The sequence below is a fragment of the Rhinolophus ferrumequinum genome, chromosome 2, assembly GCF_004115265.2.
Source record: "Rhinolophus ferrumequinum isolate MPI-CBG mRhiFer1 chromosome 2, mRhiFer1_v1.p, whole genome shotgun sequence".
NCBI classification, from domain to species: Eukaryota; Metazoa; Chordata; class Mammalia; order Chiroptera; family Rhinolophidae; genus Rhinolophus; species Rhinolophus ferrumequinum.
The window spans coordinates 57,730,464-57,756,836 of NC_046285.1; the positions used below are offsets into that span (position 1 = coordinate 57,730,464).

The 26,373-nt window shown below is 42.7% G+C and overlaps 1 protein-coding gene across 3 annotated transcripts in view; it reads right to left on the reverse strand.

Moving 5' to 3' along the window:
• Positions 1–10,738, reverse strand: part of LPP (LIM domain containing preferred translocation partner in lipoma) — a 656,883-nt gene extending 646,145 nt beyond the window's left edge. For 2 of the 3 annotated variants that reach the window (XM_033123201.1, XM_033123175.1), the window contains exon 1: positions 9,086–10,738. The gene's annotated coding sequence lies outside the window, so the exon portion shown is untranslated. Of the gene's footprint in view, positions 1–8,914; positions 8,972–9,085 lie in introns of those variants that run through there. The other variant, XM_033123185.1, reaches the window with a different exon arrangement.
• Positions 10,739–26,373: the final 15,635 nt, after the last annotated feature.

A 26,373-nucleotide genomic window follows, 5' to 3' on the forward strand; every position in this document is an offset into this window, starting at 1 on the left:
AGGAAACTGAGGCTGATATTAAGGGCAGGAATCCCTTACCATCCAAAATGGGGTCTCCGAAAACTGCCAAGGAACTCATACTACATTTGCCCATGACCATCTTCTCCTAACGAGGAAGGCCCTCTACCTCTTGAGCTCTCGGCAGGGCGGCAGCTGAGATGCTGGTTGATGTGACTCAGGAATGCTGACAACGGCTATGGCAGGAAAAGTGTCCATACTGGAGGTGGAACAAGGCCAAAGTACATTTCCTGAAGGTCAGTGAAATAACCTTGCCCCATCTCGATCCTTTCACTTACCGGTACCATGAAAGGTTCCCACACAAGTTTCTGAGGAAGGGCTGACAGCACCCTTGAGCACTAGCTTTCCATTTGAACTACAGAGGGCTTTGATGTGAAGTAATGACACAAGCAAATACTACAGGAGAAGCAAAGCCTGCAGGGCTGAAAAACAGACACAAACAAAACCCAAGAGAGTGGGACGGTCACAATGGAAGAAGGGACACTGCACAGCCATTCACTTGTGATGAACCATCTCTCGCTGCATAGCCTAGAAAGGGCTGTGAATGTCTGTGGCACTCACCCCACTTTGCTGAGTGCAGTATTCTCAACAGTGGTGCCCCCATTAATAAGAGGTCTAAAAACAAGTAAGTCGGTAAACCAAATCATGTCTGTGACCACCCCAGGGAGCATCCTCCACTAAGTGGCACAGCTAGGATTTGAACTTGGAGCTGCCTGGGTCTAAATCCCATATGACCACCCATAGGATAAGGTGCCATCCCTGTGTGCTAAACACTACACGGGACACCAGAAATGGCAACATTACTGTTTATAAAGCACTATCATGGAAACGTGTCTGGTTCTCACAAATGCACTGTGATATATCATTTGATCTCTATTTGAAGGTAACTAAGGCTCACTCAGGGATATTCTGGAACCTGCTTAAGATCACAGGCTAGTGGGTGGCTCAAACACAGGCCTTTGTTTTCCTATACCAAAAACCATTGATGCTGTTACGGCCAAAATGATAGCATGGGAAACCTCGGACGCTCGGGATTCTGGAGTCTCTAAACTGATTCTCAGTTGCCTCCCAATGTCACAGACACAGGCAGCTAATGTTACTAATTAGCACACAACAGTTTCTTGCCTGTGTATAGGGTTTTCTAAGGACTTTCACATTTCTTTCTCCAGGGCATTTACAGAAGTTAAGAAGCAGGACAGGCGTTTTTAAGACAAGAGTCAGATTCTCACTCTGCCACTAAAGGCCAAGCACGCCATGGGAAGGTTTCCCCACCCCTGAACTCTTGCCCACACTCTGCCAGACAAGACTGACACTGCAGACCCATCTCTTGGATTGCAATTGGGAGCTGAGCAATAAAACCAATTGTAAAACGCATTCGCTGTGTAAAAAGTGCTAGGAAGGCTATGAAATACTAATGGGTTCTGTGAGATGGGTTACAGTGGGCAGGTTTAAGAGGGAAAGAAAAAACAGGAGGATTTACCCTATAACAGATCGGATGAAATAGTTGCAGCCTGAAAACCTTTAGGCAAGCAAATATAAGTAAAAATAAAAGGGGAGGGCCTGGGTGGAGGTGGGGCTGTCACAAGCAAGGAACCTGGGAGTTATCAAGGAGGCAGAAGCTTGGTTCTTGCAAACAAGCCACAGGCATAAATGGCAGTAAAAGAAATAAATCCCCAAACCACACACAAACTCAAGCTGAACCATCTTAATCACTTTGTTTTCAAAGTGCAAAGCACAAAGTTCAAGACCAGTAACAATGATTTCTAAGTTATATCCCCTCCCAAACTCTCCAAAGCAAAGCCCCTGGGGGTGGGGGTTAACAGAGAAGGAATGTGTCAGGCCAGGCTCAGCAGAAACAGAATCAAAAACACCTTTGAAAGAGGGCTGGCCACAGCCCAATTCCAGCTCAGCTGACAAAGGTGTGACTGAGCAAGTCTGTCCCTTTCCTGGGGCCTCAGTTTCCTCGCCTTGTACAATGAGGAAGCAGATCACTCAGGGCACCAAGGCCCCAGCCGCACTTCTAAGGCAGGAACTGACTGCCAGCTTGGGGTTCTACTATCTGTAAGCTTTGGTCCCATAAAACAGGTTTTCCAGCCAAGGCTGATAAGCTAACAAATAATTAGCAGGACAAGCCTGAGAACTAAGCTGCCTGATAGGATTCTAAGAGCAAACAGCTTCCAGAATCCCTTTTTCCCTGTCTACCCTGCTGACCCTGTACAGGCCCAGTAGTTCTGTCCTAGAACATTTCAGCAGCCTCCTAAGCGGGTCCCTGCCTAGCGGGTTGACCTGCTATCACTCTACTACCAGAGCTCTCTGAAGCACAGATCCAACAAGGCCCTCCTTTGCTCAGAAAGTGACCAAACCTTCCTGCCCCCCACTCCCAACCACTGCCATCATCCTAAGCTCATCCTATCAGCCTTTACCATCTAACCCTCACACTAGCCAGCGCCATCTTTCACAGTGATCTCCAAACACATCCTTCTGTTCCCCAAACACTCTTAGACTTCAGGCCTATACATACCTATCAAGGTCTCTCTGCCTGGAAAGTTCTTCCACCCCTGTGCACCATATGAACTCCTACTCACTCTTCAAAACCCACCCCAAATGTCTTGTTTTTCACGAGCATTCATCAGTTCTTCCAGGTGCTTGGCCACTCCTTTCTTACTGCTCCCACTAGGCCTTTGATCATCACTCTAGTAGGACCTTACCATGTTCTATTTCAATCTCTCTCCTATGCTGGAATCAAACTCCTTGAAAACAGACTCTTGTCTTTATAAGCCAGCATTTCTGTCTAGCATATGATAGTCACTAAGTATGCATTTGCTGAGCTGACTACAAGAGGTTGAGATGGATTTCATCACACATATATGTGGGGCAGGTGGGGGCAAGCAATCTAGGAATGGCTTCATGGCCCAAGGTGGGTTTTGGCTTTGAACTGAAAGGCCCACAGGTTTAAAACAAGCAGGGCCAATGGAGAGAGGCCAGGAACTCTGGGTAGAGAAAAACAGCATTAGCAAAGGCATGGATAATGAAACGGACGAATGTTCAAAGACAACAGAACCACCTGGCTGTGTGAGAGAAAAGTGAAAGAGCAGTTTTAACTGCAATTACTCTTAGGAGAACTAGTTTAGAGACTCAACTCTGCACTCCCAGTCCCCGAACTGTGACCCTGACAGTGGAACTGCCCAATACCGCCTGTGGCTGGTACAACATAGGTGATTCTCAATCCAGTCCTGGGACTCCAGAGACTCAAGCATCTGGGTCAGTAAAAATAGTACCCCTCCCCCACGTTGCTATCTATGCTTACAGTGAACTAAACCAATCCCTTTCTTCATCTCACGAGTATTTCTGGAGCACCTACCACGTACCAGGCACTCCTCTGGACACTGGGAACATACCATGAACAAAGGTATCCTTGCAATCCTCATGAAGCTTATTTTAAAGTGCAAGGGAGACAAAGACAAGCAAACATATAAGATCAAGTGGTGATTCGTGCTTGTATTGTGTCACTAAACGTTGTTCATTCATTTCACAGTTACTGAACATCTTCAGGGCACCAGACATGACAGGGATTTGAAGATGAGAAAACCAAGGTCTTGCTTACTTTGCTGGGTGCCCCTCCTAAGGTCGGACTCCTCTCTCCAGATAATGCCTCTACCGTGTTTCCCCGAAAGTAAGACCTAGCCGGACAGTCAGCTCTAGTGCGTCTTTTGGAGCAAAAATTAGTGTAAGACCTGGTATTATATTAGATTATATTATACCGGGTCATAGTAAAATAAGATGGGGTCTTATATTAATTTTTGCTCTGAAAGACACATTAGAGCTGATTGTCCGGCTAGGTCTTATTTTCGGGGAAACATGGTATCTATGAACCATCAAAACACAAATGACCCACCTCAGGCAGGTACACAGGGCATAGGAAGGATTGGAGTTGATCCCTCAGAGTCCTGAGCCTATAAGACTTCTTGGTAGAAAGGGTCTGCATGACTCAGGGAGGGCAAGATCCAACCGGAACTAGTTCACTCTACTCCAAAGAACTAGCATTGTCCTAGGAGGCATAGATCAAGAGCAATGACTGAGTTCAAGACCCTCTATTACTTCCCTACTTTGTTATTTGAATGCCCCAACTGCCTCTCTATAAGGATAATTCAAATCCTTATCACCTAAGTACCAGGGATGTAAGGTACAACATGGTGACTATAGTTAAAACTGCTCGATGTTATATATGAAAGTTAGAGTAAATCCTAAGTGTTCTCATTACAAGCAATATTTTTCCCTTTTTTGCTTTTTATTTCTATTCTATCAATATGAGATGATGGATGCTAACAAAACTTATAGCAGCAATCATTCTACAATATATATAAGTCAAACCATTATGCTATATACTTTAAACTTATACAGTGATGACAATAATATCTCAATAAAACAGAAAAAATCCTTATCACTACAGAGGACTAGGGAAGGGAGGAGGTGGTGGGGGCCGCGGGGGAGGTGGGGCTGTCGCAGATGGTTTGCTAGAGAGGCTCTGGCTTCTCCAGTTAGCTTTGGGGAAAGAAAACACCCAAAGGATACAGGAAATGGTACAATCGTAAGAGAGGGAATGGTGGGAGTAACTAGTGTGGAATTGAGAAGCCTGCTCACCCAGGTAAACCCTCAATGATGAACCTGCCAGGGCCTAATGAATGTCTACCGAATTCAATTCCTAGGAAGAACACTGAAAACCAACACTTATTTGAACTTTTCATTCTGTGGGCATATAAAAGAGTGGTGACAAGGCTATATAGATCAGTCAAATGTTAGAAACTCAGCCATGTCACTTAGTAGTTGTGTAACCTTATTTAACCAAACTCATTGTCTCATCTGCGAAATGAAATTGATAATCATAGAACCTACTTTAATGAATCAGTATAAGAATTACATAAGTACATGTCAAGTACTCTAAAAATGTTCAAAGTTCTTATTCTTACTATTATCACCAAGAAAGAACAATAGGAAGAGTAGCATTTTCTAGCCTCAATTCTGTGGTTTAGCTGCTTCCAAGCCTGAATCCCATTGACGCTCTGGCCACCCTCTCACCCTATTTGTGGAAAGTCATAAGAGATTAAGTCCTCAAGGATACATCCGTGTCCTTCATTTCTGTGACCTGCATTAGGAGCGCACTGGCCATTTCCTCCATGCCTCCAGGGAACCCAGAGCTGACCCACAACACACTTCCATTCCTTCCTCCCTTTCTCTCACCCTCATGTTCTCTGCCTCATACACACCTTGAACTCCATGGATTTCCACCCAGATCAGAGCTTCCTGCACGCAGCACCACTTTACCTCCCCTTCCTCACCTCAGTTTCTTCCAGCAATGCACAACCTTCTATGCCATATTCCAGGAAAAGTCCCCACCCACCAACGCACACACTGAGCCAAGACTTCTAATTACTGCCCAAGGTCAAAGTCTCAGTTTCACTCAACTCAAAGGCGTTACTATGCTTCCTGCATTACTATCCAAATACCTATTCCCAGAGATGGTTCCAGAGCTCCTGCCCAGGCTTGTTCTCATGTGAATCTCTAGAGAACCATTCAGTGGCCCCTATAAGCTACAAGATAATTTAAGTCTACTTGGCAAAAAATCATAGCCCACCCCTGTCTCCAATTTCCACAGCCCCTTCATGCTAAACATTCAAAATACAGCCTCGAGGATAAACCTTCCCTACGCCAGCATTAGCCTCACAGGTCCTCTCCTACCTGTCCTTCTTCCACTTGGGCAACTCCTACTTGGCCCAAAAGACTCTCTTCAGACACTACTCCCTCAGTGGTGACTTCCCTGAAGTCGACCCTTCTCAGTGCAGAGCGGAGGAAACATACCCCTAGAACAGCTTGCGCACAGGTGCACACATGCTTTCACATACACACACATGTGTGTTCCTCAAAGACAGGGACCATTTTTCGTTTTTATACTCCCTGGGCCAGCCAGTTCCTGGTTCACAGTAGGTAGGCTCCAGAACTTGTGTGCTTCCTGCACTGCTCTTCTCCTTTCTGTGTATAAACAGCCGTGTGTTCCATCCTCTGGTTTTACCATGTTACCTGGCGTCTTCTATTGCCCTGTCAGTTTTCCATTAAATGCAGCAAATCTCTGGGCTCAGGGGGCTTCCCAATCCCTGTGGGTTACACTCTGCCCTTCCAAAAACCCATCATCATTCCAGCATTTTAACCATAATTCTGAAATCAAATCCAATTGGGAACTTCCCCAGTTCCCAATTAACCCATGCTAGTTCCACAGCAGGGTAAAATCACATATTAACACCAAGAGTCAAAGTTCTGGGTTGTAATTCTGAGCACATTTCTAATTAGCTGTGTGACCTTGGGCAAGGGTTGCAGTGGAGATGACAGTGTCACCAGGCCCAATTCTCAGGGGATTTTTGAGATTCAAATGGAACATCTGATGGGAAAGTGCTGCATAAAGTGCAAAGCACTTGTATATTCATACAGGGTACGATTAACAAATTATATCACATCTAAACCATTGACTGTAAGATGTACCATCATCAACTTAGAATGAAAAAGTGCTCAACTATGAAACATCTGTGATCATAAGACCACCCAATTTCAGTCATATGAAAATTTGAAAAGTATGTTTTAGAAGTGATAAAACACAACTTATCTGTCTCTAGTAGGTTGGTGCAAAAGTAATTGTGGATTTTGGAATTAGTTTTAACCTTTTAAACCGCAATTACTTTTGCACCAACCTAATAAAATACAGGAGCCTGCAATAAAATTTTCAGATTTGCCAAAGGTGAATAATAAGTACTCAGTACTATGGGTCCAGTAAACGAATGAACACCCACTGATAATATTCTCAGGCCAAATTATTGCCACTCTCACTAGAAGTGGGCATCAGAAGGCTTCCCAGTACCAGTCCCTCTCCTCTCAATTGTGTCCCTGTCTATTCAAAACCCTCAATTGATGGCTGCCAGTCATGTTCAAACTCCTGAGCCAGGCATCTCTAAGGCCCTTCATAATCAAGCCTCCTTTTCCACTACTTACTGCAAGGAACTGACTGCCTACTTCCCCCAGAGCGAGGACCTCTCCACCAGACTATGGCACCCCAAGGGTCTCACTCAGTCTCAGCCATAGCAAACTAGCTCAGCAGCTCAGCTTCTCCTCCCTCTGCCCACCTCCAAAGGCAGCCGGCTGCTTACAGAGTGGATGACACTGGGGGACTGCCTGACCCAAAGCTCTAAGGCCTGTACCCCTTCCACTCTGACAGCTAACCCCAACTACTTATCTGCCATATACAGTCTACAATCCAGATTGTAGAGTCCTGGGTGTTGGAACTGAGGGACTATCTTGCAAAGATTAAATGTAAGACACACACTCTTCCTTTTAACATTTCCCTAGTACTGGCAGGAACCCTGGAGGGAGGAAGGTTGGTAATGGTGTAGAGTGAGCCCTATTGGGAGTTCTGCCCCCGACACATACACTGTCCACCATTATTCACTTCAGGCTCTAAAACTAGCACCCACCTTCTCTGGGCCTTTATTTTTATTTTCCTATCTGTGAGGGAGGGAGGGAGAGGATTGAGAAGGGCAGTGGGGAGGAGTTAGATGCTTTCCTTCCCTCCACTTAAAGGATTTCTTAAAATGTACAAGTTCTGGGAGAGGTAAGCCATTAAGTCACTAACACCTTAGTGAGAATGAGCTTTATTGGGAGGCAAGCCAGAAAAAGGGGAGGAGGAAAAAAGAGAAAGAGGATTGGAAACAAAGTTAAGTGAGTCTAATACTAGGAAAGTGACTCAGAGATGACCCTAAATTTTTGCATTTTGTGTAAAGGGCTGGGAGGCAGTGGATCCCTGCCTGGGAAGGGAAGAGAAGCCAGAGAAATCTTTCTATCCCCCAGCACCCCAAAGCTCCAAAAACACTGTTCTGACCTAATACTTAGGCACAATTCACTTATTATCTCATCTCATGTACCCCATTCCTCCAACCCCACGCCCCCAAAACAGTAACATTAACAATTCATCTCCACTCTCCACATTTTATTTAGTCTTTTCTGGTCTACAGTCTCCCCACCCCCACCGCACCACTGTGCAAATACCCTCCTTCCATGTCAGTGGCTGGATTCAGACAACTCCCATTCTTCAAAAGCCATGATCAAGCATGGGCTCCCCCCCAAAGGCCAATCTCTGTTCCCTCCCCAGGGGCCCAAAATCAAACTCCTTTCTCGGAGTCGCTTAAAACTATTTATGCCTTTTCCCCAACACTCAGCCTTTTCTATCTTGGGTCGGTTTGCTTCCTTGGTTGTCTGAGTGCTCCCTAATCACAGGAACTGGTCCTCATCTGCCTTTCTGACTCAACAACCCAGCACAGTGCCTGGCACACAGTGGGTGCTGGGGAAATGCTGGGAGAAAGACAATTTGAAATCAGGAGCCACCTATTTTAATTTCAGCTTGGCTTTTAGTGACTGACTTCGGAGGAAGCCCTCCTTCTCTCTGGACCTCAGTTTCCCCAACTGTAAATTGAGGGGCTTGGATGCCTGGGTTCCTAGGCCCCTTCCACTGTGACAACTGGGATTCCGCGAAAGCTGTAAGCGGCTGGGTGTGGCCCCGCCCCCTAGGCGCCCAGAAAAGCCTGGGCAGGGGGCGCATAAGGGCTCCAACCCCGCCCAGCCTGCGGGCCTTGCTTTCCGAAAAGCTCGGGGTCCCCCTCCCCCATGGCGTGCACCCCGTGATTGCGCGGCGGACGGCACTTCCGTACCGCGGCCCTGCGGCCCGGGCAGGGCGCGCACTCCACGCCCTGCGCCCGCGCTCCTGCTACCCCGGAGGCGCTTGCGCCCGGGGAGGGCTGGGGGTTCCCGAGGCGCCCGCGGGCGGAGGGTGGGGGGAAGGAAGGAGGATTTGCAACAATACCTCTGGGAGGAGGCAGCCGGGGCAGCAGCGGCGGCGGCGGCTGGAGGCGGAGGCAGAGGCGAAGGAGGAGGTGCCCGGGCACTCCCCCTCCCATTGTCCCCAGCCCCGGACAGGCCCGGCCCCGCGCCCCGCACCGCGCCCCGCGCCCCAGGCGGTGCAGCCAGCCCTTACCTTGCAGCGCCCAGCTGTCCCCCGCTCGCTAAAGCTACTTATATCCCGGGAAAGCTCGCGCGGGGCCCGGGAGCGAACCCACAGACAAAAAGTGAAACTTCGGCAGGGCTGGAGCGGCTGCTGGTTGGTGCCTTTCCCCCTCCTTCCTCCCCACCGTCCCCACCCCCTCCCCCTTGGTCTCCCGTGCGGTGCCCTGAGAGCTGGAAGCTGACGTCAGGGGCCTGAATTCCTGACTTTGCCTGCACGCATTTGTCCATGTAAGGTATGGGAAGGCGGGTGCCCGCGGGGCCGCCGAGCGACGCTCGCCTGGCGGAGGAGGGGGTGCTCGCAGCCGGCAGTGGTTTGGCCAAAAGGTGGGCTCACAAGGGGCATTTTATTTCTTGGGAGAAAGAGGTGGAGACGCGGGGATGCAGGGAGCTTTCAAAGGAGGAAGGAAAAGAGGGAGGTGTGGGGGCTTTGCCTGCACTGCAGGAAGAGGAAGAAGACGTAGCAGGAGGAAGTGGCCAACTTGAGGGGCTGAAGAAATGACAGAACCTGCGTCTGCTCTTAAAGCGCCAAGTTAGGGCGCTGAGCCTGAGCAGCAGAGATCCTTCCCTGGAATCCCCTTTTGAGATGTGGCTCCTGAGCCCCGCCCTGGATTCCCTGCCAACTCAATATGTACTGGATGTCAGAGCGGGCAAAAATCAGCTTCCAAACCTTCCACTTTACACATGAAAAAAGTGAAGCTCTGGAGGAGAAATGACTTATACAAAGTCATACACACCACGAATCCAGGCGCAGGACCCGCGTACTCAGACTCCCAGCGGTGTTCCCGCCTCTAGGCAGGGCCCTTACTCCCTCCTTCCCACTGAACAATGAATTAGGTTATATGTCAGCGGAACACACGGACCACCCAATGGATGAAGAGATTTGGAGCTTCCCTTGACCTGGGAGTCAGTTCCTGGAAGGTCTTATTGACAGCCCTGAATAGCAGAGAGTCAGTTGTTTCAGGGCTACTTTCTCTGTTCTGTGCTCAAATAAAGGAACCCCTGGAAGTTGAACATTCATTCCCCCAGATCTATCTGGAAGCCCAGAAAGCTTACTCTGCCTATAGCTCAAAAAAAAAAAAAAAAAAAAAATCAGCGAACTGGGTGAACTGGTTTGAATAAAGGCAGGCCTGTTCTTGGAAAGTTTGAGGGATTTTTTTTTCCTCTGACATTTGTAAATGTGAGCAACCATGAAAACCACCATTTACTGTAGAGGGGTTATAATGTGCAGCAGCCATTGCCTGAAAGGCGTTCCAAGGCTGGAGGCTTTGTTTCCTTGAATTTGTATCCTATTAATATCTACAATAAGAATCCCTCACCTCAGCACATAATTAGTTCTCCCTCAGTGGTTTATTAGATCTTCATGTTATAGGACAAACTATAGTCCCCCTTTCACATCAGAGATAGAAACTCTGGTAAAGTGACTTGCCCAACACAAAAGCACCTGAACTCACCTCTGCCTAGCCAGGTCACCTGACTAATCCCATGATGTATCCATCCAACCAGGAGACCCTGACCTCCAGCAGGACCTAATTCCCAGTCATGAATGTTGAGAATACACTGCAAATAACTACTCATGAAACTTCCAAAACTTGGTTCTTTTTGGGATTTGGTGACAATTTTTTAACCAAGAATTGAAAGAAGGAAAGAAGGAAGGAAGGAAGGAAGGAAGGAAGGAAGGAAGGAAGGAAGGAAGGAAGGAAGTGTGTGTGTGTGTGTGTGTGTGTGTGTGTGTGTGTGTGTATATATATATATATATATATATATATATATATATATATTTGTCCTTAGCATTTATTTAACACCTTCCCTGTGCAAGGTCTTTAAATTCAGACATTCCTGGGTTCAAATGGCTTAATCTGTAACTTCCTCTCAATTTCTCATCTACACGTACAAAAATATGAAGACAGTAGTAGAGAGATAAGGTCAAGAGTACCTATTCCATAAAATAATGAAACATTTTTCTCTTTGCAACTAACATGGTTTGAATAGGAAATATGAGCTCTTAAAAGGGAATCAAATACATGGTGATGGAAAGAGAACTGACTGGGTAGTGAACACACAATGTGATATATAGATGATGTATTACAGAATTATACACTTGAAGCCTATGTAACTTTATTAACAATTGTCACCCCAATAAACTTTAATTTTTAAAAAAAAAGATTATGTTGTGGGATTTTAAAAAGATCAGATCCAATTACAACACAATTCACTTACTGTGTCTTCAACATTTCAGCAAACTGATGTGCTGAGTGCCACTGTTTAATACGAAAAAACCTTGTATCACACAAAGAATGGATTCACCCAATCTTCATCAGCTATAACAGGACTTGACCAGCATTTCTTTTTTCTTTTCTCCATTAACCCACTTATAAAGAATAATAGGGTTCTAATGAGGATTAATAAGATTTAATAAGGTATAATTAGAGTCATTCATTTCCTCCATCATACACATTATAAGAGTGCTGTGTTGGATCCAGAAATGCTACTAATTATGTTGAAACTGTTATATGAGTGTGTTGGGGAAGATCACTGTGTTTCTCCTCCTGAAATATTTATGAATTGCTCAGGTGGGCATGGTGTTAGCACAAACATTATATAAAGTTAATCACAAAAGATAACTTCAACTCATGAGGCACTCACCAGGAGTATAAGAGGCAAAGTCATAAATTGGATTCTTGATGAACCACATGCCATGTTGCCAGTTCCAACTCAAATATAAAGCCTCATTTTCATTTGCTGATCTGGTTTCTTATATTCTCACTCTTCTCAACATCCCTGGTAAAACCTGTTGTGTGCAGGGGCTTGGGAAAGAAGGGAATGCTGTGTAAACTTGCAGACTCAATGCTAGAGAAATACAGATTTAGCAATTCAAAGACTAAAAGAAGCACAGAATTTCAGGTAGGGCATAGGTCATGTAATCAGAGGATTGCATACTTGAGGCTGAAGGCCTACAGAAGCATTCTCATTGTTCCAGTGATGGCACACAAAACTTTGCAGAAGACCAGGCTCTGGTCGCACCATTTCCTTATACACATTACAGTTCCTTACCCAAAGGCCTTTGTCTAGCCCACGGCAGTCTTTTCTTTGTACCAAACAATATTCTAAGGATTTGTCATATGCATTTCATTTAAGTCTCACAAAGCCCTTCTGAGTTTGCCATTATCATTTTCTCTCTTTTGCCTAGAAACTGAAGTCCAGAGAGGTTAAGTAGCTTGCTCTTAACACAAAGCTAGTATGTGGGTACGCTGAGATTTCCCCTGAGCCCAGGCACCCCGGTCCTTAGCTCACTCACTGGTCTCTGTTGGAACACTCCAATGTGCAGAACTCATAATCTCCCACAGCTGACCGAGAGGAAAAGATACGAAGAAGCTATGAGAGAAATAATAAAGACGAAAGGGGCGTGGAATACGGGTGGTAAATACCAACCTGATGTTGCCGCTCACCAGCTTAAAAACCCATCAGACCAAACTCCTTAGTGTCATTTGCACAGCCCTTCAGACATTTCTGCCAGTCCTTTACAGGCCCCCCATTCTCTAACCAATTGAAGTTCTAATGGTTTCCCACATCTTACCTGTTTGTGCTTCTCTGTCTTTACACGTGTTCTTCGTTTTCCCAGGAGTCCTCGTCCTTCTTCATCCACCTAGCAACACTTACCTAAGCTCTTCAGACTTCACTTCAATATTCCCTCCTCTGAGAGGCCTCTGGCCCCTACCACCACCTCCAGTGGAGACATGGCCCATCACTCTGCTTATTTAAGGGTGACTCTGAATAGTGTCATTGGTTGCCTTGTCTTTCTCTGTTTCTGGACTGAGAGTCAAATTCATCGCTGAGTCCTTAACACAGTCCTTGCCTTCACCATTGTAGATATTCAACTGTTTCTCCTCTTCCTCCACCTCTTCCTTCCTATAGAAGGCAGAGGAAGATGCAGAAAGTATAGGGCCTGAACATTTAAATAAAGTCAGCTAACTACCTCAAGAGATGAGGCCTCAATGTAAGCCAACCACTGGGAAGGGAGAGGAAGAGTCAGAAGAGCTCAACCATTTGGGATTAGAACCAGGACTGGCATGGGGAGGCAAAGGAGAGGGAGTGTATAGTTCTTTCCTTGCCCTAAAATTGCTATGTAATCTCATGGCAAGTCCCCTCCTCTCTGGTCTCAGTTTCTTTATCCATATAATTAGGTCCTTAGATTTCATGTTCTTCAACAGTCTCCCAGCTCTTCAATTTAATGCTACTTGCAACCGGTTGACCAAATTCTTCCCAAAGGATAGCATGCTACATTATACTTGGAAACTTGTAAAGGTTCCATTATGTCAACCGAATTAAGTCAAAACTCTTCAGCTGCCCCTTTCTGGCTCTATGATCAAGCCCTAATAGGCTTTTCCAACTCTAGACTGCACTCCCGCCCTCCACCATCACCACCACGTTCACGCGCACACACAGCTTCCTGCTCTTCTTGCCTCTGACTCTTTCTCATTTTGTTTCCTCCTCCTGAAATACTTTCCCAAATCCATCTCCACTAATGCAGATTTTACTTGTCCTTTCAGCTCTCTCTCAAAGGAATCTCGTCCCTACTTCTCATTCCCCGCAATCTCCTCCATTGATAGGAAATAATTTCTCTATTTCCAGGAAAGGTATATACTGAAGTGTCCCATTACATTGTAATTTTTCATAGGTGTGTTTGAACTCCTGTCAAACATAAAACCCTTTACCGTTGGCTTCATTCACAGCTTGCTCATTTCTGCTTCCCAGTAGCCAAGGTGGTACCTGGGACTTATAACCAAATGTGATCCACTGACTGAGTGAGTGAATCTTTCTTCTTGGCTAGAAAAGCCACACAATGCCCTCTCTGGAAGACTGGTGATGTTATCTTAGACCTTGACTCTGGTCAGGCACTCGGATGGGTGAGGGAAAAAAGGAGGATTACTGCTTGTCCCTTGTTATAATACGTATTGTATTTCTACGTTTTGTAATTCTAGGCCTTCTCACATGGATCATATATAAATTTTATAAATTATGTAAAGATATAGTTCTGCTATAGGAATAGACATGGAATTAAAGCAATGGTTATTTTACAACTTTATATTAAATAAATTATTTTTAAAAATACCCAAAGCCTTTTTTTTCCAGGAAAAACTGAGTACAAGTGACAGTTTTAATATTTGACATATCAGTTCTATAGTTGAGCTGGGTTCTCTTCCCAAGACTGTGGTACCAGTGTATGATGCAAACAAGACCCCTGGCACAGTCAGATAAGCATCAGCCTTTTGTAAACAGATGAAAACTTGGTATGGTGAACAGTAGTGGCAGGCTTTTAGTAAATGCAGCATTACAGATAATGAAGCAATTTACAAAAGGTTTGTTTACTTTCTGTTCTTTACACTTCATTGTACAATGGGAAAAAAATGATCTCCATGTAAAAAGAATATGTTATCAGACTTCTGAAATGAATATTTTCTCTTTTTTATTTTTTATTTTTCTTGAGTACTGTCTTTTCTGGAGGGGAATATCATGTCACAAGTTACTTTCTTTATTAATTTAGAGGAATCAAGCCAATAGGAACAAACGATGACTTGTATCTACCCATGGGTTTTTGCACAATTTTACTCAGTTTCCAGCTCGTGGTTGTAGTAGTAAGCACTGTTTGCATTTTGCAACAGCATAAAATCAGATCACGTGAATGTATTTTGGCTTATCCCAACTCAGCCCCCCGCACAAGTCTGTTAGCTTTTGACCTCAGGGAAGCCCAGAACATAGAAGAGTTGTGAGAATGCCTGAAAGCCAGTGAGCCTCAGAGGTCAGGCAGTCCAGTCTGACCTGGGGCCAGTCTATGGTAGCAGAAATGTTGATGGATGGAACTTTAATCCCTGTGGGGTCCACTACTAATGAAAAGTTTCAGAGAGACTCAAACACAAAATGAGACAGTTCATACCACCTTTTTAGTTTCACAAGTATTTACTATGCACCTACTAACTGTATTAGGCCTAGGAATACAATGTTACAAACAGTAAACGCAGTACCTATCCTACGTGCTAATGTAAAGATAATACAGTCGACCCTTGAACAACACAGGGGTTAGGGGGCACTGACCCCCACGTGGTGGAAAATCTCTGTATGACTTTTTGACTCCCCAAAAACTTAACTACTAATAGCCAGCTGTCGCCAGAAGCCTTACCGATAACATAAACAGTTGATTAATACATATTTTGCACATTGTATGTATTATATGCTTATTCTTACAATATAGTAAGCTAGAGGGGAAAATGTTATTATGAAAATCATAAGGAAGAGAAAAATACATTTACTCTACTGTATGTATTAATTGAAAAAAAAAATCAGTGTATAAGTGGACCCATGCAGTTCAAATCCATGCTGTTCAAGGGCCAACTGTACATGGTTAAAAGAAACAAAAGACCCAAAATGGAGTTGCTCTTGCTAATCCCACCAAGACTTAATACCTAACTTAATTGCAGTTTCAATCTCTCGCAAGAATGGGATTTTAAATCACTCACTCTGGAATTTCCTACTGAATTCTAGTGAGGTAATCTGCCTGATAAGAACTTCTGCCTTCCCCTAAGGAAAGGGTCCCTTCTCTGAAATAATCCACTCCTTTAACCTCCCTTGTCTTGTCCTAATTTCAACCTATAAACACCTTCCAAATTGTACAGCTCCTCAAGAGCTCCTTTCTATTTGCTAGGTGGGATGCTGCCTGATTCATTTAATAAAGCCAATTAGATCTTCAAATTTACTGAGTTAAATTTTGTTCTTTAACAATATCGACTAACTGCAAAGGAAGGGGTTGGTAAGATAGCTTGGCTGAGGCTTCCCAAGGGACAGCTGGATGAACTGGACCTGCTATTTCAGTGCTGGCCTCCTTTGATGGTGATGGAACAGGCAACGAACGAAAGCGCTGGAAGACACACCCCAGGAGACCGGATGGAGGAACACAAGCATGGAGCACGCAGTTTTGTCTTCACACAACAGCAGGAGGTAAAGGATAATGTGCAAGCGTTCAAAATCTGTGGCCTTGGTCTTGGTGGCCTCACTGGCGCCTTTACGAAGTTATGTGGAGTTGTGTGACTGCTAAAGAAGGTCTGCGAACTCTTGGTGATCTGGGCATCTGGAGAGAGGCTTTAGAATGTGCTTTGCCTTGTTATTTGTGGCTGCAATGCACAGTCTCACCCCCTCCTGGGTAATTACAGCCCATATCAGGGCAAGAGAAAGTATCTCTGCCCAACAATAGAGATTTGATTAAATTTATATTTCCAACTACAGATGTTTGTGAATGAAAAGAGGTCCATGATATATATTTTGACAGCTTAATTGAAATATAATTTATATGCCATAAAATTCATTCATTTTAAGCATATACATGATTTTTTAAAATTTTATGGAATTGTATAACCATCACTGCATTCTAATATTAGAAAAGTTACATCATCCCCAAAAGAAACCTTATACCCATTTACATTTATTCTTTCCCCATTGCTAGTTGCAGCCACAGGCAATCACTGATCTACTTTTTTTCTCTATAGATTTGTATATTCTTGACATTTCATATAAATGTAATTCTACAAGGTGTGGACTGTGCATCTGACTTTTTTCAGTTCACATAATGTTTTCATCCATGTTATGGTGTGTATTAATACTTTATTTTTTTATGGCCAAGTAATATTTCATTGTATGGATATATCATATTATGTTTATCCTTTCAGCAATTATTGACTATTTGGATATTTTAACTTTGGGGCTATTATGAATGGCACTGCTATGAAAGTTTCTTGTATAACTCCTTGTATGGTCATACATTTTTATTTCTCTTGAGTACATGATATTTTAAAGTAAAAAAAATGTAGAGGTGTATAAAAAAGGATCTGCAATGGTATGAATCAAGATCACAAAAGTGATTATCTTTAAGTGGTTGGAAGACTTCTTTTTACTTATCTAAGTTTTCTTACAATAAACAGATTATTTTCAATTTTCCAATGTGTCTGTAACAAAACAAAGACAATATAAAGCTCTTCTTTCTTTAAGACTAAAACCCAGCAAATATTTGGATAGTTGCAATCCCTCTTTTGATGATTGAATCTTCTTAGGAATACATGCTAGTTTGTGGTAGCCATATATTTGAAATAGTTAAAGAGATTTTTACCTACATTACTAACCTTTCTCAACCTTTTAGCTTAAGACATTCTGTGTTAGTGCATTTCCGGAGAAAGGATGGGGTAGACACCAAATTGAAGGAGATTAGGTTTTTCCTAGTTTGCAGAATAAATTTAATATTAATTGGAAGCTCCCAATTACAGACAATTTTCAACTTTTTATTTCTTGCTTTTAAGTTGTGGACTAAAATGAGTACCCTCCATAGGTTCTCCAACATTTATTTGAGAACCCTCTAACTCAACATGGCTCTAAATTGAACATGCCCCAGTCCTGCCTTCTACTTGCCTCCCTATTTCTATTCATGAAACACCAACCTCCCTACTCACAACCCAGGGTCATTTTTGACTTCTCTCGCTCCGCAAACTTCTCTCTTCAATCAGTTGTCAAGTCTGGTCAAGTCTGCCCCAAAAATAATTCTCTCCAATTGTCCCCACTTCGGAGGTTAAGTTTTCATTAAAGTGCAGTCTGAACATTTGTGCATTTAACATTCGCATATTCAATGTGAGAGCAGAGAGAAGAGAGAAGTAACCATGCAAACGCCAATGGTGGTCCTCTGCACCCGGCTTTCCTGAGCAGGAGATGTGAGACGTGAACCTGCCAGTCCACACTGCGTCTCCCAGGGTCTGCCATTTTCCACAGTGTGCTCGCTCTCACCCCTCCGATTCTGTTGTTTAAAGACACCCATTTTTATTCAACATGGCCCCCAGTTAAAAGCCAGCTGCTTCTTCTGTTGCTCAAACAATAAACATTAATTAGTCCCAAAGCTGGAGGAAAAATGGGCTTTGCTGGCCTCCTACATGACACCTTTCTAAGTATTTTTCAAAGATAATTTCAAGCAAAATTTTTCACTATATATTTTAATTTCAATCACTAACAACTAATATTAGATGGGGCTCCACTGGTCACCAGGAAAACTCAAATGCATTTTGAATACACAACATTAGCACGATTATACAAAAATAAAACAAAAAGAATAAAAATAGATATTCATAGAGAACAATCAATAGTTCATACTTGCATCCCTAAAAATGATTTTTTTAACCAAAGAGGCTGGTGTTTTCACCTTCCATTTGCACCTTACAGAGTCCCAGTCAGGCACATGATACTATTTCATCTGTCAGGGTGACTCATAGAGCACCACACCACCTGAATATCTCACCTAAGAGTCTGGTCCCCTCTAGTTCCTGATTCAACAGGTGGATGTGGCTGTGTAACTTGAAGCGCAGGCGCATGCAGGGCACAGAGAAGTCTCTGGCTGAAGATCTAGCTTCCTCTTAGCAGGCTAGTGTGTTATAGACTTTCTCTTTACCTATGACACATGGCATGATAGGCAGGGGAAAAAAACAGAACCCTTCAGGACGTCCGGAGAAGAACTGTAAGCGATATGAATGATTTTGGTGGTATTTGCAAATTCCAAGTAGGACAAGGCACACTTCTTTACGTCCCCATGCCACGCACAAATGGAGCACAGCAGGGGGTGCTCAGGGTAGGTTCTTGTACCAACTCTGCTATTATAATAAAGGTGTGACCCTGAGCAAGTCGTTCCCTCTCCCAGGGCCTTAATCATTCCGTCATCCGTCTACTGGGTCAGGATCTACTGTTTCACATTCCTCTCTATTGTTATGGCATGGATCCAATACCATTATCAATGTCAAAATACATTGCAAACTGTAAACACTATGACACTATTGCTATCGGATTTCGTGATTCTAACACTGCTTTTCTTATTCCCTCCCAACCTTTTCAACACTACTTTCAAAGCTAGCCTCCAGTGTTCTCTCCTGATCTATTTGGCCCTTAATTTGTCAATATTGATAACGATGAATCTACTAAACCACAAACTGCTCCAAATGTAATATATATTGAGCCTTGATTTGCCCCAAATAGAGCATAGATAACAGGTCTTTCTAGCATCAAGCTCTTAAATAGAAGATGACTAAACTGTTGTCTAAATGCTCTAAGTGCTTTTCTTTAAGGAGAAAAAAAGTGGTTGCTGCATTGGGATGATGGCAAAATCTCCAATTAAATTATTTAAAGCACACGGCTTGGACATTTTATTCCTATCTCTGATTACAACTAAGGGATTATGCTTGATCATCATGGCAGAGGTAGGAAGAAGGAATAGATTTGATTCTGTTTTCTTCCATTTTATAATGACTAATGACAGTACAAAACTCGTCTAAATTGCAATGTTTTCCATTATATGTGCCCCACTTAATCAAAAGGCAAGTAGCGTTCATTGGGGTAAAGAATAAAGAGGATCAAAACTTCTGGGCATTTTATTTATCCATGTCACTAACTCACTGCTTACTGTTTGGCTATGAGATAATAATCTTTCATACTCAGTTTGTCCTCCTAGAAAGTGGGTATAATACTAGAAGCTCTCCCTGACCTAGCATCTTCTGTCTTAAAGTCTACAAAGTAACTATTAAGGATCTGGCAAAAGTGTGTTGCTAGGTAAATAAGGTGCTCATACGTCCCATTGGCCCTGGAAAATCCCAACTTATGCCTGTTGTCTCAGGGGGATTATTAATAGCACTACCTTTCACTCTCAAAAGTGTCCCAGTTTGGACAATTGATTTTTTTGTTGTTGTTGTCTACCATGTAGCACAGGACTTTTTCAAGTAAACATTTCTTGAGTACTTAATAATGTGGAAGTCCCTGAACATGACATTTACTTGAACAAGCCATAGATCCTACTCTGAAAGAAAAGAGTCTAAGAAACTGTGTAAAAATACTTTACACAAAGATGAAAGTCATTGCATTTTAAAGTGCTATGTATGTTCAGGGTTGGAGAGGAGTTACTTCTAATTATTCTTGTATTCTTTCACAAATAATTCAAGTACGTATTACAAGGCAGGCACCTGACTAAATATTAGGGATACAACAGGGGATATAGCATAGCCCAGTGGGTTGCTAGATGCTAGTTGGGGTTACATGCATGGGAGAGCATAGGAGGGGCACATAGGTCTTGGGGAGGAGAAGGGCAGGGGGAAGATTTGCTAAAAGAAACAATAGAAAAGATGAGATCAGAGAGAAGAGTAGATATTAGTTAGGTGAGGAAATGTAGAGCAAGGAAGAGTGTTCCAGGGAAAGGATGTAGCACAAAGACTGAGAAATGTGAGCTCATGGCAGAGTCAGGGAATTAAAGATAGTTCATATGGCTTGAGAACAGAAAGTGGGGAGAATAAGAAAAGATGAGGCTTATGAGGGAGGAGGCAATGGAGCTAGCAAAATTTGGAACAAGGTGAGGAGGGGACATAATACAGAGAAAGGAACAGGGTAAAGCATTAGGGTGTGGCAGAGGAGCATGCAATCAATCCTGGACATGGACGACTTTATCCAAAGTCCATAGAAGATTTTTTTATCAAGGGATGGGGCTTCCCAGAGCTGTGCTCAGGGTGGTTGTTCTAAGCAGTGGGACTGGGAGTGTGTGAGTTCAGTTCCTGTCTCTGGTCCCTCGTAGCCTGCCTCATCACCTGTGGGTCAACCTGCAACACATATACAAATATGTAGCCTTTAGAAATCGCTGCATCTTATCCTCTGACTTAATAGATGAGGACACTGAGCCTCTGGGTGAGGTCTGTACCTGACAGAGTACTGGGTAGCTATCCTTTTCCCCCATCAGGCCTCTATTTCTACTTTCTCAGAGCTAAAAATCCCAGCCCTAACCAACAGACCTGCACAGAATGAAAGCCTGAAGACACCAGGAATTGAGCCAGAAATGGCGTATGACATCCAGCTCTCCTCTGGGAATGGTTTGACAGGGATCCAGGTGGACAGAGTAGAATCAAGTGTCTACCATGTAAGAATAGTAGATAACCACCCATTTGAGAAATGGTATGCAGAATGTAAGACCTCTAGGAGACTATTTAAAAGATACTGATGTATCATAGAGTGTTCTTAGCTGTAAGAAGTGAATTAGAGTCTGACAATATAAACAGAAAATAAACTTATTAAACAGTTGTTGAGACCTTCTAAAATCTACTTTGAGATTAAAGAACAGGTTCAAAACTATACGACCAGGAAAGAAGCTATTTAATTGGTCCCATGGTGACACTGCTGATGCCACAACTGACATCCTTAACACTAAGTGCTGCCTTTAGGACTGCCACCATGCTGTCTCTGGAAACTGGAGTTGGCCAGTTCTGCTCTGCTTCCTTGAACCACTTATGTTAATTAACGCCTGGGCACAGATACATCAAAATGGCAGAGCATACCATGTGCCCTAATTGTAAGGGAGACTGGAGAAAGTGAGTTTCTGTCATTTTCAGTTTTCATATGGAAGACAAGCTTTGCTTCATAAAATGGGAGAGTCCCCAAACATAGGGAGGGAGAAAGAGGACATTCAGAGGCTGAGATGCAAAAAAGAATGACGCATATTCATCATATTATGAAACAAGGGAAATGAGTACACTATCCTGGAAATACAAAGGAAGAACAACCTTCTGGAAATGATTTGCCTCAGGGACCAGAAGAAAATGATAAAGAAGTTTTTGGCATTCTCTAAAAGTTTAAAGGCAAGGCCTTTGAAACAAGAACATAAGTAATAACGAGAGAGTCCAACATGAAAAGACTACATCGGGCAAAATGGAAAAATAACTTAGGATATTAAAAAAATACAATAGCAGAATTAACGTCCACATTGGGGGCAAGAACAGAGAACAGAAATGACCTGGAAATATCTAGTCTATGAGATAGAGGATAAACTTGAATCTCTTCTAGATTATAGAGAAAAGCCTAAAGAGATTAAAATAAAAGGAGAAATTTATCTATGTAAGACAGGGAGTCAGAGATCCAAAGTGAGAATTATTGAAGGTCTTTAGGGAAAAAGCAGGACCTTGGGTAGAAACAATCATTGGTCACAGACAATGATCAAGGGCATAATCACAGGAAACGTTCCTTAGCTAGAAAGGGTTTACCTGAGCATGAACACGGAGAGATCCACTGCATTCAAGGCAAGGTCATAGATAAGAGATTCACGAGATTATACTGTTAAGCGAAATAAGTCGGGCAGAAAAAGCAGAGAACCATGTGATTTCACTGATACGTGGTATATGAACCCAAAACAACAAAAGAACGAGACAAACAAATGAGAAACAAAAACTCATAGACACAGACAATAGTTTAGTGGTTACCAGAGGGGAAGGGGGTTGGGGGGTGGGAGATGAGGGTAAGGGGGATCAAATATATGGTGATGGAAGGAGAACTGACTCTGGGTGGTGAACACACAATGGGATTTATAGATGATGTAATACAGAATCGTGTACCTGAAATCTATGTAACTTTACTAACAATTGTCACCCCAATAAACTTTAATTAAACAAAAAAGAGATTCACACTTAGTTAGACACATCTGGGTGAAACGTTTGAGGCACAGGAGTGAAGCACAGTAACAGCCAATCTTTTATATACCCAGATGTTTACCTAGAAAGGAATAAAAATTACATTGGACTCAGCACTTTCAGACACAATAAAATATCAAAAGTAAATTTAAAAATTTACATAGGTATGTGGGAGAAAGGTTTTGACCAAGTGAATTTGTTTTACTCATGTGAAAGCAAAAAGAAGATATCTGAGATAGGAAAAAGAAAATAGTAAGATCTTGCTTCTCAAAGTGTGGTCTAGGGACTGGCAGTATTGGCTTCATTTAGCATCTTGTTACAAACACACAATCTCCAGCCCTTACCTACTGAATCAGAATCTGCACTTGAATCAGCTTCCCAGGTAATTCCTATGCACCTGAAAAACACCACTTAACCTACCAATCAGACCAAAAACAGAACCAAAGTAAGAATTTAGGAAAGTGAAGTGATGGCTTAAATGATTGACAGACTGCTCTGTGAATGGTCAATAGAGCCCCCACCTCGTCGTTGGGAGGTCCCTGAATAGTAAGGTCAAGATCACTGTGATTGAACAGATGCTTCTGCAAGAACAGGGAAGGTTGCCGCCTTCCTGCAGCAACATCTGGATCAAAGGTTCCCTTTTATCCCTTTCATTGTGACTTTTTCTCTTAGGAGACTAACGCTATAATTGGACATGAGAAATTTCTCTTGCAGAACTGATCCCTCAGTAAGGTTTAGCATTATTGAAATAACCAACTAAGTATGATTAGAATAGTTTTTTTAAAAAATCAAAACATCTATGTCTGTTAAAAAAATACTGGAAGAAAAAAATTATTAAATAAAAATTATGTTTTAAAATCTATATTTTTCAAGAGTTCTTGAATGAGTTGATTAACATAGATTTATAAAAATAAACATTTTTAAAAAAACATGTTTTCAATCATCATGAGGATACCTAAACAAGAAAATAAATCATAATTTATATGTGATGTTTTCCCTAAGCCTTCCTTTCTAGCACTCTTACTGTGCCCCTTCCTGAACTAGGTGTTCTAATAAACCTACTTTGGGCTTTTCCACCTTGGTGTCTTTGCTCACTGAGAAATCCACCTTGCCCAATGAAAAATATCTGTGGATACACAGGTATTTCATAGTCCTTCAAAGCCAGGTCAAGAGATGCTTTCTCCATGAAGACTTCCTGATAGAATCACTGGTATTTTTTAAAAGACTTTTATGAAAACATAGTTAACATACAATATTATATTAGTTTCAGGTGTACACCATAGTTATTAAACATTTATATACCTAAAGAAGTGATCACCGTAAGTCCAGCAACCATCTGACACTGTACAATGCTATCATAATATTATTTACTATATTCCCTATGCTTTACTTTACATCTCCATGACTATTTTGTAACTATCAGTTTGTACTTCTTAATCCCTTCAACTTTTTCACTCACCCCCTAACCCCCTCCCATTTGGCAAGCATCAATATGTTTTCTGTATCTATGAGTTTATTTCTGTTTTATTTGTTTATTTTGTCCTTTAGATTCCACATATAAGTGAAATCATATTGCATCTGTCTTTGTCTGACACTCCATTCAGCACAATGCCCTCCAGGTCCATCCATGCTGCTACAGATGGCAAATATCCATTTCTTTCCCTGGCAAAGCAATATTCCATTGTTCATATATACCACCTCTTCTTTATCCATTCATCTACTGACAGATATCCCCGCTGCCTCCATATTTTGGCCGTTGTAAACAATGCTGCAATGAACATAAGGATGCACATGACTCCTTGAAGTAGCGGTTGGGTTTCTTCCGATAAATACCCTAAAATGGGATAATGGGGTCCTTCTTTATCTCTTGTTGTAGTATTTGTTTTAAAGTCTGTTTTGCCTGGTATATGTATTGCTACCCCAGCTTTTTGTTTGTTTGTTTGTTTAATTTCTAGTTTTATGAAATATCTTTTTCTATCTCTTTACTTTCCATCTGTGTGTGTCTTTTAATCTGAAGTGAGTCTCTTGCAGGCAGCATATGTAAGTCTTGCTTTCTTATCCACTCAGCTCTCTTATGTCTTTTGAGGGAAGCATTTAATCCATTATGTAGCTTTTGCCATTTTATTTTTCAAATCTTCTTTTTTTTCTTTTTCTTTTTTTTTTTTTTTTTTGTCAGCATAAAGAAGTCCCTCTAACATTCCTTGTAATACTGGTTTGGGAGTAATGAACTCCTTTAGCTTTTCTTCTCTGGGAATTTCTTTATCTGTCCTTTGGTTTTAAATGATAGTTTTGCTGAGTACAGTGATCTTGGCTGTAGGTCCTTGTTTTTCATCACATTTTGTGCCAATATTTTGTGCCAATTCCTTCTGGCCTGCATAGTTTCTGTTGAGAAATCAGCTGGAAGTCTAATGGGAGCTCCCTTACAAATTACTAGTTGCCTTTCTCTTGCTGTTTTTAGGATTCTCTTTGTCTTTAAACTTTGTCATTTTAATTATAATATGTGTTTGTGTGGGCCTATTTGGATTCATCTTGTTTGAGACTCTGTGCTTTCTGGACTTGTATGTCTATTTCCTTCACCAGGTTAGGAAAATTTTCTGTCATTATATCTTCAAATAGGTTCTCAATCCCTTGCTGTCTCTCTTCTCCTCTGGCACCTCTATGATGCAAATGTTGTTACACTTGATGTTGTCCCAGAGGTCCCTTAACCTATCCTCATTTTTGTAATTCTTTTTTCTTTTTGCTGTTCTGATTGGGTGTTATATACTACCTTGTGTTCCAAATAGCTGATTCTGTTCTATGCTTTATCTAGTCTGTTGGTGATTCCTTCTAGTGTATTCTTCATTTCAGTTATTGTATTCTTCACTTCTGACTGGTTCTTTTCTATATCCTTTTTTATGCTTGGTATCTCTTTGTTGATATTCTCACTAAGTTCCTTGAACAGCCTTATAACCACTGATTTGAACTCTATCTGGTAGGTTGCTTGCCTCCATTTTGTTTAGTTCTTTCTCTGGAGTTGTCTCCTGTTTTTTCATTTGGGATATATTTCTTTGTTTCCTCATTTTGGCTGCCTCACTGTGTTTGTTTCTATGTATTGTGTAGATTTGCTACATCCATCAGTCTTGGCCAGGTGGCTTTATGTAGTAGGTGCCCTGTGGAGCCCTTGGCACAATGTCCCTGGTTACCTGCTTTGGGTGCTCCATCCGTATCCCTTATGTGGGTTGTGTGGGCCCTGCAGGTATAGTTGAGCCTTGAGTACTATTGGCATGTCAGTGGGTGGGATTGACCCTCAGGCTGATTGGCTGTGGGGTTTGACCATGTCCACATATTACATGCGGCTATGTGGGGATCTTACCCCAGTGAATGGGATTAACCCCAGTGGGCTCTGGTTCCTGCTGAGACCATCCTTTGGATGTGCTGCTAGTGGGACTCATTGGGCAGCACTCTGCTGTGGTCTGAAGCCAACATCCAAATATGTTGGTTCTGGGCCTTTTGTGAGGTACCCCAAGGCAGGCCAAGGTCATTCAGTGCCTGTGACTGGCTGAGGACTACCTGGTAGGAGCTACAAAACTATCCACAGTTGTTCGCTGTCTGTGCTAAACCTGGAGGCACATGGGAGAAACCATACTGTGAACTGAGGATATCTGTCACCAGTACCAGGCCTAGGACAGCTCCCCAAAAATGTCAGGACACCCCAAGATTGCTGCCACCTGCTGACTCCCTTAAGGTCTGCCTATGATGAACCCTAGGGGAG